General features: G+C 51.0%; 1 protein-coding gene across 3 annotated transcripts in view; it reads left to right on the forward strand.

Moving 5' to 3' along the window:
• Positions 1 to 16,595, forward strand: part of LOC109173336 — a 22,965-nt gene continuing 6,370 nt past the window's right edge. For all 3 annotated transcript variants that reach the window (XM_019322575.1, XM_019322577.1, XM_019322576.1), the window contains exons 1-3: positions 1 to 240; positions 1,054 to 1,136; positions 15,627 to 15,732. The gene's annotated coding sequence lies outside the window, so the exon portion shown is untranslated. The remainder of the gene's footprint in view (positions 241 to 1,053; positions 1,137 to 15,626; positions 15,733 to 16,595) is intronic.

Here is a 16,595-nt window from a genome sequence, read left to right on the forward strand (position 1 = left end):
AACAATCTTTCTACCCTTCAACTCTTTCCTATCCTCAAATTTTCTACCCTCAAATTACCGGAAGTTATCAACGTAGGAATCACCATCTCCACCTTGGATCTGTGGATCTCCCCATAAAGTTTCATCTTTGCTCTGCATCTACCCATTTCAAAATTATTTTTTGAGATGAATCTGCTTTCTAGGTGAATCCCCTCCCTCTGCTGCCTCAGTGCCTCAGTGCATTCTAATCGTCGGCTAAAGGTGAGTGTTCAGTCTCAATAGCATCACATTCTAGGTGAATCCCTGCCCTCTTCTGCTCCTGTGTTGTTTTGCTCAGGTTCTATCCCTGAGAGGGCAGTTTAAGAATCATTCTAAGATTGTGTATTTATGAAGATTAGAACTTCTTCTGCTTTTCCCTCTTTCCATTTCTTCTTTTTTGATTCTTCAGATGCATCCTTGAGAGGGCATTTTTAGATTAATTGCAGAAGTTGTGTTTATCCTTCCTAGTCTGCTTATATTCAAGTGATGAAATTTCTGAACTGATTTTTCCAAACCTGGGAATTTTTCATAGTTTCAATATATATTTGAATCATATACAGTTTCCTTTTTGAAATGTTTATCAACAAGTAGCATTATTTTAATGTTATACCATGATAGATACACTGACCATTCATGGCAGCAACCCCAATTTTGGGTTAATTGAATAATTTAGAAAAATTTGTATAAATCTTGTTGGATGACATCAACCTTACAGAGAAGTAAAGATTTGTATATATCTTGTTGAAACCCCAGTGGGCTAAGTGATGACAGCAACCCCAATCTTGTCCTTTCATATTTATTCGAGGGACTTCTGGTTTGAATGGTTGAGGATGAGGGATGGTTGGGGGGTTATGCCTTTTGTAAGACAAGCTTCTAGTTGTCCCTATGGTGATGTAAAGTCAGGGAAATTATGGCTGTGTACTCATCTAGTTGGTAAAATTTTATCTATATCCATAAAGATTTGAACCTTTTTTTCCCTTAATAATTCATTCTTGCTTAAAGAAAATTCAGCATATTTTTCTTGTTCTTCTACAGATTTAGATTTCTTTTTCTTGCTCTTCTTTGTGGATGCTTGGCTGGGTGCTGTATCCAAATCCATATCTGCATCTCCAGTAGAGGTAAGGATTTCTTTTGATGTTTTAGGGTAGCCTTTTTTTAGTTAGGGGACCCAAATTGCACTATTTACTTGACTAAGGAGACAAATTTGACACTTCTACTAATTTCTATGGTTATCCCCATATTAAAACAATAGAGCGTGCATCTAAGGACGAATGAGAATTAAACTTGTGACCTCTTACCTAGAGTCACTGGATGAGGCCATTATGATAAATATGACAGGGAAAATTAGTGTAAAACATAAAACTTGGGCTAGTTTACAAGTGCTGGATGCAAATGCCAGGGACAAAAAATGTAACAGCATGCAAGAGTATATTGGTTAGTAAACTTAAGACATAAGATGGCTTAGTTTAGTGTAGAACTAAAAAGTATGGAGTAAAAGTGGATTTAATTATCACAGCAACAACTTCTAAACAAAGTTATAGAATACCTGCTCATATTAGTTTTAATATTAAAATAGCAACATATGAAATAGTGTGAACATTTAGAAATAATAAAGTTTTATATATACAATTGAAAATTTTATTTAGTATGATTTTATTATTAATACAATTTGAGAATATAAAATTTTTCAAATTTTAAAATATTATAAAGTTAATGTTTATTATTTTCTATCTATTGTTTCAATTTGATACCAAATTGAAAATAGTTGTTTTATATGACTAATATACCGGAACATCGCAAATGGATGTACAACCGATTGATGCCAAAAAAGAGGGGATACACTGATGAGTTCTTAACAGGTGTTGATGAATTTATTAATTATGCAAGTACACTTTTCGTATTTGAGTTGTCGAATCAAATTAGATGCCCATGTAGTAAGTGTAAAAATAGAGTACACTTATCAGCAAATGAAGTTCGCGTCCATTTATACAAGAATGGTTTTGAACCGGATTATTGGGTTTGGACATGTCATGGTGAGTCTGTCCCCTTAGTAAATGAACAGGTAAATGAAGGGCATGGTGAAACCAATCGATATGAAGCAATGGTCTCCAATATGTGTGGTCCATCATTTATTCCATTTACTACGGAAAATGAACATGATGAAGAGCCACATACTAGTGCAAAGAACTTCTACGATTTGTTAAATGCAGCCAAACAACCTTTGTCATCGAGCTGTGTTGAAGAAACAGAATTGTATATATACTCATGATGATGAATATCAAGACAACGTTTAACATACCACAACAAGCAATGGATCAGATATTTGAGTATAATAACCGTATCATGGGCCCTGACAATCGAGTTCCCTCTAGGTATTACGATTCAAAGAAATTGCTTACAAAACTTGGTCTCGGTTATGAGAAGATTGATTGTTGTGTGAACAGTTGTATGTTGTACTATAAGTCCAATATCAATGACAAACACTGTAAGTTCTGTGGGGAGCCTAGGTTTAAACCACAACCATCTGGAAAAGAAGTGCCACAAAAAAGGATGCATTACTTGCCTCTCATCCCTAGATTGCAGCGTTTGTATGCTTCACCCAGTTCTGCTTCACACATGCGATGGCATTATGAAAATCGTCGCGAGAATGGTATTATGTGTCATCCTTCAGATGGTGAAGCATGGAAACACTTTGATAGTAAATACCCTGATTTCGCATCAGAACCTCGAAATGTCAGACTGGGTTTGTGTTCTGATGGGTTTTCTCCTTTTGGTTCTAATGCAAAACCATATTCTTGTTGGCCAGTTATGGTTGTTCCGTATAATCTTCCACCTTCAATGTGCATGACTACACCATACATATTTTTAACATGTATTATCCCTGGGAAGCATAACCCGAAAACAAACATTGATGTGTACTTGCAGCCTTTAATTTATGAGTTTCAATTGTTATGGGAAACAGGTGTGTTAACTTATGACGTGTCACTCAAACAGAATTTTATGATGCGTGCTGCATTGATGTGGACCATTAATGATTTCCCTGCATATGGTATGTTATCTGGATGGCAAACATCAGGGAAACTAGCTTGTCCATATTGTCTTCACCACTTTAAGTCCTTTTATTTGAAGAATGGTCATAAAACATGTTGGTTTGATTGTCATCGCCAATTTCTTCCTATGAGTTACTCATGGAGGAAAAATCAAGATGATTTTGTAAAACGACGGGTAGAAAAATCAAGACCGCCACAAATTTTGACAGGTGATGAGTTGTTTAATAGTGTGAAAAAAATTCCAAAGATTACCGATGGCCCAATTGGTCGCATTGATGGGTTTGGACAGTCACACAATTGGAAGAAAAAAAGTATATTTTGGGATTTGTCTTATTGGAAGGATAACTTGCTCCGTTACAATCTAGACGTGATGCATATAGAGAAGAATGTTTTTGACAATATATTTCATACAATTATGGATGTCAAAAGCACACCAAAAAATAAAGACGCATCCACTGCACGGCTAGATATGAAAGATGTGTGTAATAGGTCACTGATGGGGAATATACACCGGTCATACAGAGCGCCGTACCAACCCGACCGTATGTCCCGGTCAAGTACGACCAGCAAGCCTTGCCCGGTCGCCCGGTCGTCCTCTTAGCAAGGGCGCCCCCAAAGGACCCTGGGGCGGGTGACCGGGGACCGGGACGTACGATCGGCTGGATGGGAGCCCTGTCAGTAGCAGAGGCTTCGCGCCACGTGTACGGTTGCCTGCTGGCCGCCTCTCCACCCGGTGCATGCGCGCCACGCGTCCGACATGCCGGAAGACCGGACGCGGTTCCCCATGGCTCTTATAAATACTGCATTAAATGCTAGTGAGAAGGACTTTTGGAGATTTCCACAAGCTAGGCTAGAGAGGTTCCCGGTCATCATTTACGATCGGTCTTCTCCTAACCCACTGTATTCGACCTTACATCAATCTACTTTTTATATACGCTTTATTTATCCACATCATTTGGCGCCGTCTGTGGGGACCAGTACGAAAACAGTACGTCTTTACCGATCCTCACTAAATGTATCCCTTCATGGACTTCTTCAACGCCGGCGAAGACGCCGATGGCGCTCAACCAGACCTACGAGCACACCTTAACACCCGGATGGACCTCAACCAACCACCTGAAGGAGCGTTCTAGCCGCCAGAACCGGCAAGCGTAGGGCCGGCGGAAGCCGTTTATAGGGATATACCGATCCAGGCCGCCTATCCGGCCCCGGGCGCCGTCCCGGGATTCCTGGATCCAACATATCAATGGTGGGCCAACGCCCCGCGTTTCTACCCCCAGGTGTACCCGCAGCAGCCGATGCCGGGGATATACCCACATCCCATGTATAGCCCGGTGCACAACTACCGGGTCGCCCCGTCCGTCTTCGGCCCGGGGGCGAGCGATCACGACGGGGGCGGGATGCCGCCGCCACAAGGGCCATGGAACCCCCAACCTGAAGCACCTCAGCCTCAACGCAGACCAGCCCACACCCGCTTGGGGTCGGTCGACCACTCGGAAGGCCACGTGCCCCGGACTAGCGCGTTCGACAGGCTGCAGCCCACAAATTCCCCCCGGCGAGCTCGACCAGCAGGCAGACGGCCGTCGCTAGACCGATCAGCATCCAGTCGGGGCGCGGATTCGGAAGAAGTAAGTTCCTCTAGGAGCAATCTCAGACGCGACAACCCGCCGAACATGGCGACCGGGGTCCCGCACGATATCATGGAGCAAGTCCGGCAAGAGTTCAACAGATGGAAACAGGAGCAGACCTCACAGGTCCCGACCCTGGACACCAAGCTGTTGAGGACCCCTTTCTCCAGCGACATCATGCGGCAGCCCTACCCAATAGACCTTCGGGTTCAGGGATCGAAGGACTACTCCGGGAAGACCGACCCGGAAGAGCATGTCAACTCCTTTTACGGTAACATGATCATGATGGGCGTATCGGACGCCGCGTTATCTGCCGAGCCTTCTTCTCAACACTCTCCGGACGGGCGGCTGAATGGTTCAAGTCCCTCGAGCCAGGGTCCATCACGTGCTTCGCTGAACTCTCCACCAAGTTCACCCGCCGCTTCGCAATGTCCCGGACGGTCCGGAAGCATTTCACGCACCTCAAAGCCGCCAAGCAGCTGGAAGGCGAGTCATTGGCCGACTTCCTGGTTAAATGGAAAAAAGCTATTGGAGAAGTGGAGCCCATGGACGATAGAACAGCTATCAACGTCCTACACTATTCCCTCCGAGCCGGGGCTCTATACCAGGACTTCATCGTCCACCCTCCGCAGTCTTACGATGAAGCGATCCGCCAGGTCACCGACCACGCCAATGCTATGGAGGCCAACTCCGCGAAACGGCGTCAAGAGTCGGGATCGGCCCGGCGCGACCATCGCCCGGAGCCCAAGCGTGGAGACCGACAGCAGGCCCCTTGGGACCTGTCCAAGCTCACCCGGCCCGTGACGGAGATCCTCGACTACGCCCAAGGCTGCAACCTGATCCAGTTGCCCGAGCCCGGACAAGACGGCCGGGACACCTCCAAGTTCTGCACGTACCACCGTAACCGGGGACATACGACGGACGAATGCCGAGTATTGAAAGAAGTGATCGAAGACCTCCTAAAAGAAGGAGAGTTGACCCAGTTCACAGAGAAGAAAGACAAAGGGAAACGATGGAAGAAGTTCTTCAAAAGGACCGGTCGTGATAAGAAGGACAAGGCTCAGGAACCCGACGACGACCACCGACCTACGGGTTCCAAGCAGGTGATTCATGTCATCTTCGGCGGACCTGAAGGGGGCGACAGCTCAGAAGACCGGCACAGGTGGTGCCACAGCCTACAGGTCGAACTATTAGAAGAAGCTCGACCGGAAAAACGCCCGAAGGCCGAACCTATCGCCTTCACCGACGAAGACCTCCCCCGAAACCCCGATCATGGGACTGAAGCCCTAATTGTCACGCTCGACGTTAGCGACGTGGACGTCGAGAGGGTAATGGTAGATACGGGCAATAGTGTGAACGTCCTGTACTTGGACGTCTTCAAGAAGCTGAAGTTGGATGAGAAGAGGCTAACCCCGGTCCGTACCCAGCTATCCGGTTTTACGGGCGCCACCATCGAACCGGAGGGCCTAATCCGGTTACTCGTAGAGGTCGGTACATACCCCAAGGTAGCGAGGGCGGAAATGGAGTTCATCGTGGTAAACCTCGCGTGCGTCCACAACATAATCTTAGGCCGACCAGGAATCGCTCAAATCGGGGCAATCATATCCATGTCACATCTGTGCATGAAGTTCCGAACGCCGGCAGGGGTTGGCGTACTAAGGGGCGACACCCGTTCCGCTCGGAAATGCTATGTCAAGGCGGTTCAGAGAAACGAAGGCAGCTCGTCCCGAGTGAACGCCATAATAAATGGAAATAAGGCCGCAATCAGGGAGCAGCCGGAGCCGGCGGAAGAAGTTGAGGAGATCCGACTATCCGATGAATTCCCTGAAAGGACCGTTCGAATTGGAGCGACCCTGCCGCTCGACCTGAGAAGCTCGATCGTGGAGGTCCTGAGGGAATACGCCGATATTTTCGCCTGGGGACCACAGGACATGCCCGAGATAGCCCGGTCGACGATTTGCCACCACCTCACGGTGAACCCGGTCGCCTGGCCAATCAAGCAGAAACAACGACACCTCTCGGTCGATAGAAGGGAGTTCGTCCAGCAAGAGGTCAGAACGCTAAGCTCAATTGGACACATCAGGGAGGTCGTTTACCCGGACTGGGTGGCTAATGTCGTCCTGGTGCCTAAACCACCCGCGTGGCGCGTGTGTATTGACTACACAGACCTCAACCGGGCATGTCCGCTTGATCCGTGCCCTTTGCCAAGTATCCATCAGATGGTAGACGAGACCGCCGGGTCCGACTTAATGAGCTTCATGGACGCCTTCAAAGGCTACCACCTGATAATGATGGCGGAGGAAGATGAGGCCAAAACATCCTTCGTCACGCCGGATTGCTTATACTGTTACCGGGTGATGCCCTTCGGCCTACGCAACGCGGGGGCCACGTATCAGAGGATGATAAACATGTTGTTCGAGAACCTGCTCAACAAGACCATGTAGGCATACATCGACGACATGCTCGTCAAGAGTCTCAAGCGGGAAGACCATGCCAAGGACCTCCGGGATTGCTTCGAAATCTTACGGCACCACCAGATGAGGTTGAACCCAGCGAAATGCACGTTTGCGGTACAGACCGGAAAGTTCTTAGGCTTCGTGATGACTAAGAGGGGCATCGAGCCGAACCCGGCTAAGGTCAAGGCGATCTTGGAAATGCAACCCCCCGCCACCATCCGGGAGGTACAACAGCTGACCGGTAGGCAAGCCGCCCTCAGCCGTTTCTTGTCCAAGTTGGCCGAGCGGGCGCTACCGTTTTTCAAAACCTTGAGGAAAATCAACGCTTTCAAGTGGGATCGAGAATGCCAAGAAGCGTTCGACCAGTTAAAAGAGTACCTTATGTCGCCGGTCGTACTGTCCAAACCGGAGCCCGGAGAGGATCTGGACGTCTACTTAGGAGTGTCGGACCGAGCAGTCAGTGCGGTCCTTTGCAGAACTGATGAGCACAACGTCCAACGGCCGGTTTATTACGTCAGTCTTGCCCTGAACGGAGCAGAGACTCGATACTCTCGATTGGAAAAGGTAGTGTATGTCCTGTACATAGCCGCAAAGAAGCTCACCCTGTATTTCCAAGGCCGGACAGTTCGCGTACTCACCGACCAACCCATCGGGTCTGTCCTTCGGAACTCCAACTCTTCCGGCCGGCTGGTCAAGTGGGCCCTAATGCTGACTCAATTCGCCATGGAATACAAACCACGACCGACAATCAAAGGCCAGGCATTAGCCGACTTCGTAGTGGAATGCACGGCCCGGGAAATCGTGACGACAACTCAGCCGGGCCCGGACGAACAGTGGTGGGAATTAGCAACAGATGGCTCAAGCAGTAAGAGAGGAGCGGGGGGAGGTGTAGTGATCACCAGCCCGGAAGGGTTCAAGTTGTATCACACGCTTATCTTCTCCTTCTCCCCCACCAACAACGAGGCTGAGTACGAAGCGTTCATAGCCGGCCTCCAGTATGTCAGAAGACTCGGCGCGTAATACGTTCGGGCTAGAACCGACTCCGCTCTGGTAGTCGGGCAGGTCTTGGGAAATTTCGAGGCTAACGGGGACCGGTTGGTGCAGTACAGAAACCGAGCGGTAGCAATCCTCGCGGAATTCGAAGGCCATGCGGTCGAACACGTTCCCCGGGCAGAAAACATGGACGCAGACGTCTTATCTAAGCTCGCACATGAGGCCCCCGAGCACATCTCCAAGATAGCCCGCATAGAAGAACTGACCCGAGCTGCCATTGACGCGCTGGAAGTCGCCCCGGTAGCACCGACAGAAGAGAGCTGGATCACAGACTTGACACAATACCTGACCGACGGTCGTATCCCCGACGACGAGGAAAGGGCTCGCAAAATCAAGCTAAGATCACCGCGTTTCCAGGTTATAGACGGAAAGCTTTACCGACGGTCGTATGGTGGCCCTTTGATGAGATGTCTTAACGACTTTGAGGCCGACTTGGTAATGACCGAGCTCCATTCTGGGATTTGTTCGTCACACCAGGGCGGTAAGGCCTTGGCAAGAAGAATAATGTTGATAGGATACTACTGGCCCTCGATTCAACTCGACTGCAAGAGGGTGGTCCGGGAGTGCAAAGCATGTCAGGTCTTCGCGAAAGTGCCCGGTCGACCGGCTACCTTCTATCAACCCGTTAGCACGGCCATCCCATTCGCAAGATGGGGGGTTGACATAGTTTGCCCGTTCACCCGAGTGGCCGACCGAAAAAGGTTCATCATCGTGGCAATCGACTACTTCTCAAAGTGGGTCGAAGCGGAACCGTTGGCAACCATCACATCACAACAGTGCGCCAGGTTCCTATGGCGCAATGTGGTCTCTCGGTTCGGAGTCCCCGTGCAGCTGGTCACGGACAATGGGAAGCAGTTTGAGGGGGCGTACTTTGCAAATTTCCTTGCAACGATCGGCACAAAAGCGGTGAAGTCGTCCGTCGCGTACCCACAAGGAAATGACCAAGTCGAGAACGCCAATCGGACCATCCTGGAAGGGTTGAAGAAGAAGTTGTATTAGGCAGGACGAAATTGGGCAGACGAGCTGCCGTACATCTTATGGGCGTATAGAACAACCCCACGAGAGGCGACCAAAGAGACTCCCTTTGCACTGGTCTACGGTGCGGAGGCTAGATTACCGGTCGAGGCGTAGCTACCGACCGCCCGAGAGAAGGAGTTTGACCCCGATAACAACGACGAAATGATGACGGTCGAGCTGGACTCTGTCGAAGAGAAGCGAGAGCAGGTTGCTAAGAGGGTGATTGAATACCAGAAGAAGGCAAAGGCATACCACGATGCTCGGGTCCGACCAAGATACTTCCAAGTGGGTGATTTTGTTTTAAGAAAAAGGGAAGCCAGTCGCCCGCTGGAAGGCGGGAAGCTATCCCAGAGTTGGGAAGGCCCCTACGTGATATCGGCAGTCATACGCCCAGGGACCTACAAGCTGCAAACAACGACCGGAAAGACCGTTGATAGAGTGTGGAACTCAGAGAATCTCACGCTCTTCCACCACTAGTTCTCTTTCCTAACACACTGTTACTCTCGAGATTGTAATGCCCTTTCACTAAGCTAAAAACCCTTAGGTTGTATTGCTACGCCATTGTAGTCTCAGCCTAGCCGGATAACCGTTGTACCGGCAGGCTCGACTTGTTATGTAATGAAATTTTTTCTCTTCAAGCAGAAACCTGCGCATCGTAAAGCCCTACGAGGGTAGGCGAAGCCCGGGTCCGTCCCGGCAAGGCCGTTAGGCCAAAAAGCCCTATGAGGGTAGGCGAAGCCCGGGTCCGTCCCGGCAAGGCCGTTAGGCCAAAAAGCCCTATGAGGGTAGGCAAAGCCCGGGTCCGTCCCGGCAAGGCCGTCAGGCCAAAAAGCCCTACGATGGTAGGCGAAGCCCGGGTCCGTCCCGGCAAGGTCGTCAGGCCAAAAAGCCCTACGAGGGTAGGCAAAGCCCGGGTCCGTCCCGGCAAGGCCGTCAGGCCAAAAAGCCCTACGAGGGTAGGCAAAGTCCGGGTCCGTCCCGGCAAGGCCGTCAGGCCAAAAAAGCCCTACGAGGGTAGGCAAAGCGCGGGCCCGTCCCGGCAAGGCCGTCAGGCCAAAAAGCCCTACGAGGGTAGGCGAAGCCCGGGTCCGTCCCGGCAAGGCCGTCAGGCCAAAAAGCCCTACGATGGTAGGCGAAGCCCGGGTCCGTCCCGACAAGGTCGTCAGGCCAAAAAGCCCTACGAGGGTAGGCAAAGCCCGGGTCCGTCCCGGCAAGGCCGTCAGGCCAAAAAGCCCTACGAGGGTAGGCAAAGTCCGGGTCCGTCCCGGCAAGGCCGTCAGGTCAAAAAGCCCTACGAGGGTAGGCAAAGCCCGTCCCGGCAAGGCCGTCAGGCCAAAAAGCCCTACGAGGGTAGGCAAAGCGCGGGCCCGTCCCGGCAAGGCCGTCAGGCCAAAAAGCCCTACGAGGGTAGGCGAAGCCCGGGTCCGTCCCGGCAAGGCCGTCAGGCCAAAAAGCCCTACGATGGTAGGCGAAGCCCGGGTCCGTCCCGGCAAGGTCGTCAGGCCAAAAAGCCCTACGAGGGTAGGCAAAGCCCGGGTCCGTCCCGGCAAGGCCGTCAGGCCAAAAAGCCCTACGAGGGTAGGCAAAGTCCGGGTCCGTCCCGGCAAGGCCGTCAGGTCAAAAAGCCCTACGAGGGTAGGCAAAGCCCGTCCCGGCAAGGCCGTCAGGCCAAAAAGCCCTACGAGGGTAGGCAAAGTCCGGGTCCGTCCCGACAATGCCGTTAGGCCAAAAAAGCCCTACGAGGGTAGGCAAAGCCCGGGCCCGTCCCAGCAAGGCCGTCAGGCCAAAAAGCCCTACGAGGGTAGGCGAAGCACGGGTCCGTCCCGGCAAGGCCGTTAGGCCAAAAAGCCCTACGAGGGTAGGAAAAGCCCGGGTCCATCCTGGCCTCGTGAGTTGGCGGTACACTCGAAAGTGTCCGTCGACGCTTGCGCTTGAGCCCGGGGCCGTCCCGGCCTCGTTGAGTTGGCGGTACACTCGAAAGTGTCCGTCGACGCTTGTGCTCGAGCCCGGGTCCGTCCCGGCCTCGTTGAGTTGGCGGTACACTCGTAAGTGTCCGTCGAAGCTTGTGCTCGAGCCCGGGTCCGTCCCGGCCTCGTTGAGTTGGCGGTACACTCGAAAGTTTCCGTCGACGCTTGCGCTCGAGCCCGGATCCGTCCCGGCCTCGTTGAGTTGGCGGTATACTCGAAAATGTCCGTCGACGCTTGTGCTCGAGCCCGGGTCCGACCCGGCCTCGTTGAGTCGGCGGTACACCCGAAAGTGTCCGTCGACGCTTGCGCTCGAGCCCGGGTCCGTCCCGGCCTCGTTGAGTTGGCGGTACACTGGGGGCAAAAGATTGAACTAGAAAAAGCGTAAAGTCATTCCATTAGCTTAAAAAGTTTTTTCGCCCGACAAAACGGGGTCGGGCTCCCTGATGCCAGTCAACAAAAACTATTTGGCCCGGCACAAATACGGGGCCGGGCTCCCGTTCTAACAGTCTATGCTTCGGGAGGAGCCTGTGAGTGCGGCTCATCGGAAGGTGGCTGACCAGCGGCTGGGGGGGCTATCAAACGGCTCGGGGCCGGGATCGGGCACTTCGGCGGGTAGAACCCCCAAGACCAGGGCCAGATTGTCATCGTCGAGCGACTGAGCCAGGGCGTCCCGATCCTCCCGCTGAACCCGGCGTTGTCCAGAGTTAAAAGCCCATTTGGCCAAGGTCCAGGCCAGTTCCTCTCCGACCTCGTTCTTCAGGAAGTGGCGGAAGAATGCCTCACCCTCAGCCCGGTCGCGACAAACCCGAGCTACGAGCGCCTCCGAGTTGTCCAGCAGCTTCTGGGCCTCCGTCGCCCGGTTCTCCACCTTGACCAACCGTTCGTTGGCAGCCCGAAGTTTTCGCCGCGCGTCCTTAGCATCCTTCTCGTGACGGTTGGCGGCCTTCTGGAAGGCTTCAGCGTCCTCCGTCGCCTTTGCCCGACGGAACAGAGTTACCAAAGTGTGCGTTATCTGCAATAGAAAAACGGTGCTGGATAGTGAGTCACCAACGCGATAAAATAGGGGGCGAAGCAAGGCTCATACCTGCACGACATCGGCCGCTCCTTGGTCCCCGATCTCGTTGAGCGTATGCCCCCTCCCGTCATCACCGGTCGAGATAATGTCGACCAACCGGTTGAGCTTTGCCGCCGGATGTTCCCTGCTCAGCAGGACATTGATGACGGGGGTGTCCGTGGGCGGGCTAGCCCGTTTGCTGCGCTTCTGAAGAGGGACCTCCTCCACGTCATCCGCCTCCCGCTCCTTCCCCTTCCGGGTGCGAGATCGGATGACCAGCAAATCCGGCTCGGATTCGGCCGGATGATTCGAAGTGATGCTGAGAGGGAGACCGGTGGGAACGGTCGGATCCGCCGAAGAAGAGCCGACGGCAGCGCTCTTCTTGCCCCCGAGCGCTATCTTCAGCCGGGGCCCGGATGGAGGTGCTGGCGCAGCGATGAAAGCTTTGTCGAAACCCATGTCTGAAAAGAAAGCAAAAAGTTAAAATACCGGTCGAACGGGACCGAGCAAAACGAGACGCGGGTAAACAATAAAACCTCCGGGCACGGCCGAAGGGCGAGGGGGTGGCCGGGCGATGGTGATCTGAATCCGCCGGGGCTCGTACTTCTCTGGGAGATCGTACCGGGGGGGCTCGAGCCGGGCCGCCTTAAACGCCTCAGGAGTCTTGTAGGTGTGATAGTCGTAGAACTCTGACGAAATCTTCACCGTGGCATCGGCCAGCTCGCGGGTCTCGTCCGGAGTGACTTGCTCCAAGTAGTGGCTAGGCCATTCCCAGGGAACCGGCAACTCCCAGACGTACTTGACGGAGAATAATCTTTCTTTCCACCCACGGTTGTTGTCCGGTAAGCGGAGTATCTTGCACCGGTGACCGTGTGATTGAGCCTGAAGAAACTCGGACCCATACCGAGGCGCCAAAGGTCGCACCGAGTAGATGAAATCGAACAGCTCCATCGTGCAGTCGAGACCGTGCAGAGCGCAGACTTGCGGGAAGCACGCGATGATGCGATGGGCGTTCGGAGTGATCTGTCCGGGGAGGACCCCATAATGTTTGAGGAACATCAGCAGAAACGGGCTGAACGGAAAGGTCAGCAGAGCCCTCAAGGAGTCGAAGTGGAGCCCGAGCCACTCCCCTGTCGTCCGATCGACGATGTTGCCGAGCGCCCGGTCGGTGTCGACGGCTACCGCCCCGCCTATGATTGACTTAATCTCTTTAGCCTCGGCCCGGCTGAGAATGCTCATCTGGACGGCTACCGCCCCGCCTATGACGGACTCGCTGCTAAGGAAAACCAGCTTCCGCCCGGAGGTGGACGCGGCCGGGGCAGAAGTCGGCGCTGGAGCCGGGTCCCTGAAGCTATAGGCTAGCCGATCACGCGACGAAGGGGATAGGTCGGGACGCAGGGCTCCGACCACCGTCCGGGGGGACATCCCTGAACCTGAGGCATTGCTAAAGATCACCCGGGGCGATTTTCCCGGGCGTGATGACCCGACCAAAGGGGGGCTCAGCACCTAAACCCCGCTGGACTCGCCCTCCTCGCCCTCACCGCCGGAACCCTCGGCTAGGAAACCGCTCCGCCCTTCGGACCCGTTCGAATTGGCTTGACCAGCGGGGGCTTGCGGAGAACCGGGCGCGGTATAACGGTCGATGAATGCGTCCGTGTTGGTGGTCGCTCGCGAGGAGCCCGTCGCTTTGTCGGCTTCGTCCCCGGCCGCGTAGTCCCGACCGGACATGTTCTGGCTATCCGAGCTAGACATCTTCTCCCTTAAAGAGAAAATGAGGTGGGGGGGGGGGGCGTCTCAGTACGGGCTCTCGGTTCGGGTCTTAACCTACGTCTAAAGGGCTATAGAACTACAAGCGTAATAAAGTTAGAGATAAGGCTTACCGCTTAGAAGGCCTGGTGGCGACAACCGCTCTAAGCTCCGGAGGTGGAAGCAGAAACAGCCGGGAAGCTCTGAAGTTCGCTGAAGTTGCGAAAAGTTCTCAATGGGACCCCAAGCCCTTACTTATAGAAGCGAGAAAAGGCGGGAAAAAGAAAGCTTCCACAGCACGCCAGACCCGGATCCCAAGACTCGTAGATGACCGACACGTGGCGGGCTATGACCTACGCACGCCTCCGTCGTAACTCGCCCTATGCAGCCCGTTCATCCAGCGCGCCCTAAGGAGAGTCTAAGTCAGCCTGTGCCCCCCCCCCCCCCCCGGCGGGCACCGTCGGGCCTCGGGCTGGGGGCGATATGATGGGGAATATACACCGGTCATACAGAGCGCCGTACCGACCCGACCGTATGTCCCGGTCAAGTACGACCAGCAAGCCTTGCCCGGTCGCCCGGTCGTCCTCTTAGCAAGGGCGCTCCCAAAGGACCCTGGGGCGGGTGATGGGGATCGGGACGTACGATCGGCAGGATGGGAGCCCTGTCAGTAGCAGAGGCTTCGCGCCACGTGTACGGTTACCTGCTGGCCGCCTCTCCACCCGGTGCATGCGCGCCACGCGTCCGACATGCCGGAAGACCGGACGCGGTTCCCCATGGCTCTTATAAATACTGCATTAAATGCTAGTGAGAAGGACTTTTGGAGATTTCCACAAGCTAGGCTAGAGAGGTTCCCGGTCATCATTTACGATCGGTCTTCTCCTAACCCACTGTATTCGACCTTACATCAATCTACTTTTTATATACGCTTTATTTATCCACATCAGTCACAACTAGAGTTGGTGGAACAAAATGGATGTTTTCTTATGCCCAAAGCAAGTTACACTTTGCAGAAAAATAATCAGTTGGCTGTTTATGATTGGTTACAGGCTTTGAAACTTCCTAATGGGTTTTCTTCTAATTTAGCTACGTGTGTTGATTCTACATCATCAAATTAATTGGGATGAAAAGTCATGACTGTCATATTTTTATGCAGTTTTTGTTGCCAATTGCCTTCATGTTTTTACCAAGTTGTCATTGGAAACCTTTAGCCGAGTTAAGTGTATTCTTTCGTAATCTTTGCTCAACATCCCTCTGGCTAGACAAAATATGTGAAATGGAAGATTCCATTGTTCTTACCTTGTGTAAGTTAGAACGTATTTTCCCTCCAGCAATGTTTGATTGCATGGAACACTTGCCTATTCATCTCCCGTGCGAAGCACGCTTAGGTGGACCGGTACAGTATCGTTAGATGTATCCATTTGAAAGATTCCTTAATCACTTGAAGGCCAAAATGAAGAATAAGAGATATGTTGAGGGGTCAATTGTAGATGCATATATACTTGAGGAAACAACACATTTTGCATCATTTTATTTTGATGATCATGTGCAAAGCATAAGGACAAAAATAGGTCGAAATCTAAATGATGGCGGAATTGACCCAAATGTGCCTATTACTTTGTCAATTTTTAATCGCCCAGGCCGACCAATGGGGGCTCGAAAGACAAGATATCTAAGTGCAGAAGAACACTTCATAGCTCATCAATATGTCTTACTAAATTGTGAGGAGGTTCAACCTATTTTAAGGTATGTTGCATCTTTGCGACTGAATTTCTTTTACTATTTTTTTCCCTTTAATTTCTGGAAAGTCACATTTAGGTAATGCTATTTCTAATTGTTGCTTCTATTTGAATATTATATGTTGTTTGGGCAGTGTGATTTTTTTTTTCTAGATTATTTGTTGAATAACATGATGGCTGGTTCTTTTTTCTTTAGACTCATTTTAGCAGCAGCTGAATAGCAATAGTTGTATATTTGTATGCTGGATTTCATGAACATGCCCATCTTAGTTCTGAATTTGATATATTCTAGATACTGGTGAATTCCAACACCTAGATTGTGATTCTGCTTCTTAGTTCTTACCTTCTTGATCATGTAAAGTTAATGGTTTCTGGAAATTGTGTTTTTTGGATGATCATGTGAACCCTTGAATAGAATCTCTGTTAATTGTCCATAAGAAGTGCATTTAAATAACTTTATGACTTTCACAGTTGGTATACTTACACTTGTAATAGCTTTTAGTGACAATTCACTTCCTCTTATCAAGTTTCTGACCATAGTTTTGCAATAATAATCAGTTTGAATACTGATTTTGTTTCACAATAATAATAAGTTTGAAGCAGATTTTTTTTTATGGATTATTTGTTGAAGCTTTTAATATCATTGTCTGGTTGTAGGATGTATGAGAGAGGTTTACGTCGTTATAATCCTAATGTAACTGACGAGCAAATTGATCGTGAAGTTGAAAGAAATTTTGCAAAATGGTTTAAAGATTACGTAAGAATTTATATTAATTTCCATTCTTTAAAGTATTCTTTATAGAGAGGTTTATGTTATACTATTACTTACTTGTTTACTAATATTAGGTGTACAATCCATTGAATAATGTG

Source organism: Ipomoea nil, unplaced genomic scaffold, assembly GCF_001879475.1.
Source record: "Ipomoea nil cultivar Tokyo-kokei standard unplaced genomic scaffold, Asagao_1.1 scaffold0480, whole genome shotgun sequence".
Classification (NCBI taxonomy): domain Eukaryota; kingdom Viridiplantae; phylum Streptophyta; class Magnoliopsida; order Solanales; family Convolvulaceae; genus Ipomoea; species Ipomoea nil.